Raw genomic sequence first — 4,951 nt, forward strand, 5'->3', positions numbered from 1 at the left:
GCCCCCCACCCCAGGGCCTGCACCTAGGCAGAAACAGGGGCCACCAAAGTCCCTGGGTCTCCCAGCCAGTCCCCATCCACCCACAGACACAAAGCAGGGTGCCCCACCTCTGAAGCAGGCCTGCGGTCCCCAGGGGACAATCACAACTGTCTTTCCTCCTCTCTGGCTCCCAGGCTCCAGGACCTTCTGCACTGTGTGTGGCCCAGAAATTTACATGCAGGTGGAGGGGGTCCCCAGGAGCCTGGCATGAGCACACCCTGGTCCCCACTGTGTTCTGAGGCCCCCATGACCTGCACCCCTATGCTGCCCACAACTCAGCCTTTGACCCCCAACGGTGGCCCAGAGCACATGGAGTCTTAAGGTCTGCAGGAGCCAAGAGCCTGAGAGACGTCCAGCCACACACAACCAGGGCCCACGGGCACGTGAGTGGAGGACAAGTGGGAGGCTGGGCAGGGACAGTGAGGGGCCAGCAGGAAGCTGCGGGCAGGGGGCTTTGAGGACCCTCCGGGCAACGGGAGGCACCAGCCACTTCCTGCTGAGAGCAGGCCTGGCCTCGCCTGCCCCATCAGCCGGTCACACCTCCTCTGAGCCAGGCCTGGGCTCAGCCCCAGTGACCGCTGCAGGCCCCCCTGCTCTTTGTCGATGGGAGTGTCCCAAGGCCCAGCGCCTCTGGCCTCCGCCAGGCAGGCGGGAGGGGTGAGCAGCCCGGCTGGCTGACACGGCATCTTGGCACTGATGGGAGTGGCTGCCATCCTGAAACCCAGACCCCAAGGTACACACACCACATAGACACCTCCGTGACACCCAGACACAGACCCAGGACTCAGACACACGCCCCACAAAGACCCACAATCACACAGGCTCACACAGACACTCCCAAACAGATCCCCACATCAACACACACAACACACCCCCACGCTCACACACGTACAGGGACACTCCTTCCTGCTGGGTGTCCCCTGCCTGCACCGGCCGCAGCCCCACCCCCACCGCCACCCCCACCCCCACAGGCAGGCGGCCCAGCAGCTGGCTGCAGTTTCCTAGGAAACGCCGTCACCAGCAAGGCATTGCAGAGTCTCAGGGGCCTCCAGCATGTGCCAGACAAGCCCCACCCTGAGCCTGCCTAGAGCCCAAGCTACAAGTGGGCGCCGGCTGGAGGCCTACGAGGGCACAGCAGGTGCCAGTTCCCGTCAGGACTGCTTCGGTTACTGCACTGGCTGCCTGCCCTCACCCAGACCCTTTGCCCCAGCCCCCTCCACCTGTCCCCTCTCCGTGGACCTGGGGCAGAATCAGTCTGAGGGAATGTCTGGTCCGGTCATGATCCGGCCCCTGAGCTCTGTAGAGAGAGCGAGGGTGGACAGGCCAGAAGGCTTCCTGGAGGGGGGGGTCCCAGGGGTGGCAGACGGGAAGGCACATGGTTGGTCAAAGGTGGGCTGCCTGGCTCTGAGCAGCTTCACCCTGTGCTGTGACCACATAGCCCAGGACAAATCGCCCTGGAGCCCATCCCTCTGGGAGAACAATGCCCAGCGAGGCAGACACCACCCTGGAAGGTCCCACAGACACAGAGGCTCTGTAGGACCCCCCACTCCGCCCAGACTCAGATGGCCCCTCCCCTGGGAGCCTGGCTGGCTCAGGACAAGTGGCGAGTGGGAGTGTGTGTGCCAGGGCCTGCCTTTGGGGCAGGAGGAGGGCAGGAGCGTCAGGGAGGGGCAGGCAGGCGTCAGAAGGGCCGCCTGTGAGAGGCCGGGGCAGGGGCAGGGGCAGCAGCCCCCTGGCCTTCCCACTGGGGAGTCGCCAGCACACCCTGCCCCACAGGCCCAGAGTCTGACCCCACGGGGAGGGGTGGCAGCCACCCCCGAAGGGACGGGGTTGCTCGGCGGCTGAGCCCCTGGGGCGCAGGTCAACATGCAAGTCACAGCCCGACTGACCCAGCTGCTCCTTGGGCTCCGGACAGGCTGCCCGGCCTCCCCACTCCCACGCCAGCACCCGCTCGGAGGAGCGGCTCGGGAAAGACTCCTGCCTTGGCCCACCAGCCAATCCTGCCTGGGCCTCCAGGGAAGGAGGGCTCGACAGGCCATGGTGGCTGGGGGACAGGGTGCCTGTCTGAGCTTAGGGACTCGGGGGAGGAAGGGGGTCAAAACAAGTCGGGGAGAAAATGGGGTGGGGGCGGGGCAGGCGAGCAAGAGGCCAGTTGGACGCTGCGCTGAGCCAGAGAGGGCTGGGGTTGGGGGCCCGGGTGGAGACCCCGAGCTCCTGCTCTGCAGGGCTCATCCGTGCACGGCACTCAAGAGTCGGCACAGCCCGGTTCATCCCAGGCGCCCTGCACACAAGGGCGCAGGAGGAGCCGTGAGGACACGGTGGGGACGGAGGTGACGGCGGTGCCCTGGCCACGCCCTGGGAGCGGCAGGGGGGCTGCCCTGAGGCCTCTCCCAGCGCTGGGGCAGCAGCCCTCCGGTCTCTAAGGTCATTAAAATGCAGCCATGTGCCTGCTGTGAGAATGGGCGCTAATTACGCTCCCGCGTGAAGCCTCAGCAACTTCTCCTAATTAACCCATTTTCTGTCTGTGTGAGGTAACCGAGTCCGCCCTGAGCTGGCCGGGCTACTTGTGAGGACGGAGATTCCAAAAACCACGTAAATTAGGTTTTGAAAACACGTTTTCTACTCCTGTTGGCGTATGTTCTCCTGATGCACCAGCTTCGGGTGTTTCTTCCCTCGAGCAGGTCCGTGAACTCCGACGGGGAAATGACGTTTTACTCTCACTGAGTTCTAACTGAGCTGGAGCGTCTGTGGCCCTGGATTCTGCCTCCACCAGGAAGACGGTGCGTCCACCCTCACCACAACCTCCAACCACGCGGCTGAGAAACCCACAAAATCCACAGGGCGCAGCACACCCCCAGCACAACGGTGCTGGACATGAGCCCTCGGGGAGGCTCGGTTTAGATGAGGTCATGAGGGTGAGACCCCAGGATGGGATCGGTGTCCTCCCAGAGGAGACCAGGCTCTCCCCCTCAGCCGCACAGAGAGAAAGAGCCAGGAGGGGCCTCGCCGAGCACTGGGCCAGCCGGCACCTGGCCTTGGACTTCCAGCCTCCACACAGTGAGGAAAACGTGTCCTGGTACTCTGTACTACCGCCTGAGCTGATCGAGGCTCCCCACCCCCACCCCACCCCCACCCCAGACCCCTGCACCCCACCCCCCAACCCCACCCCATCCCATCCCCACCCTGTCCCCACCCACACCCCCAGGAGGGGCCTGCCCACTGGCTTAGGCCTCAGCCTCAGTTTCCTCCTCTGAAAAATGAGGACTCTGAACCCTGACTCCTGCTTCCGGCTCCTTTAGCCCCACCCCCAGGCCTGGCCCCCCGCCCCCAGCCGCAGTGGGAAGGAAGGGAGCCCTCTTGCTCTGCCTCTCTCCACGCCCCGCCAGTCTGTAAATCTCAGGGTCAGTGGCGCTGGCCGCCTGCCCCAGGCCTCTGATCTGGAGGTGAAAGGCAACGCTAGCGGCAGGCGGAGCTAAAAATAAATCGGCCGGCACTGCCAGGATGCCTCCGAGGGCGGGGCAGGAAGGGAGGCCGGCCCTGGTCACTGCGTGGCTGGCTGGACCCAAGGCCCCACAAGGCCGCCCCAGGGGGGCTGTGCCTCCAACCTGAGAAGCTGGGCCAGAAGCTTCCCTGGGGTTCTGAGCGTCCTGGAGAGCCACGAGACACTGAGCTCGCCCCAGCAGACCAGGGCCACTCTCAGGCCAGGGATGGGGCTCCCTCCCGGCCAGCAGGGCGCCCAGGCCCTACCTGGTTTCCCCTCCTCCCTGCCTCCTCCACGGTCATTTCTTAACTCGGCCGATGATGGCCAGGGATGATGGCCAGGCAGAAGCCAGCTCCCTTCTCTGTGGGAGCCTATGGATGTGGGACGGGGGACGGGGTGGGGGGACAGAGCCCAACAGAGGCTGCCTTCAGCCCCAGTCCCAGACCACTGACAGATCCTCCCGGAGATGCCCCAGGCCCAGGGTGGGAAGGGGGCAGGGTGGGGTCCCAGGACACGCAGCCTGGGAAGGGGAATTGGGCAGAGCTGCCCAGGCGGCCTGAGGCCAGGAAGGCAGGGCACGCACGGGCTAAGGACCGAGGAGTCCCCGGGGTCGGGGCCAGGACGTTTCTCTTTTCTTTTCAGCTTTACGTTACTAATTTTCTACCACCAACAGGGGTTGTTTTATAACCAGAGGGGAAAAAAAAACCTTCCAGAAAAAAGAAGGCCCCAACCAGCCCCTGGCGTAGCAGGGGGGCCACACTGCCCTTTAAACCCCGCAGGCCCGGCTCAGGGGCCACCAGCTGGGACGCGCCTCCCGTCGCCCCGGCTGTGAGGCTGGGCGCTGTGGTGACTTGCAGGTCCGCAGTGAGAACCCCAAAGGTTTTGTCTGAGAAAAAGTCTCTGCCGCTACAAATGTCTGAAAACCACGTCCTCCCACTGCCCACACCACTGGAGGGTCAGGCCCGGAACCACAGGCACCGCGAGGGAGGGCCCCAGCCCCTTCTGTCCTGGGGAGGCCCCACCGGCCTGGCCGGGAGCATTCCCAGCCAGGGTGGCAAAGCTCTCACAGCAGGAACATCCTAGCAAAGCCGGGACAGGCCAAGGCCCCGCTGAACGGTCTAGGATGCCCCTCGGCTCCAAATGAGCAGACCAGGGGCCTGGGTCCCGAGGGGTCACAGGGAGAAACAAGAAGAGAACTCTCCGGGCCCCTGAGCGGCTGCCCTGCACGGCAAAGTCGTGAGGGAGGCGGGACGGGGCTGGGCCCAGTGTCCTCCCGGGAGGAGTGCCGAGAACAGCGCCGCCTCGCCGGGAAGGAGGCCGCAGCAGCCCGCTGCTCAGGGCCCCCCGCCGCCCAGGCCGTCGTCGGGCCCTCAGGGCGCCGAGCCGGGTGGGGCAGCGTCAGCGCCCGCCTCTGGGCTCACGTTTAAACAC

Source organism: Camelus bactrianus, chromosome 11 (genome assembly GCF_048773025.1).
Source record: "Camelus bactrianus isolate YW-2024 breed Bactrian camel chromosome 11, ASM4877302v1, whole genome shotgun sequence".
NCBI lineage: Eukaryota > Metazoa > Chordata > Mammalia > Artiodactyla > Camelidae > Camelus > Camelus bactrianus.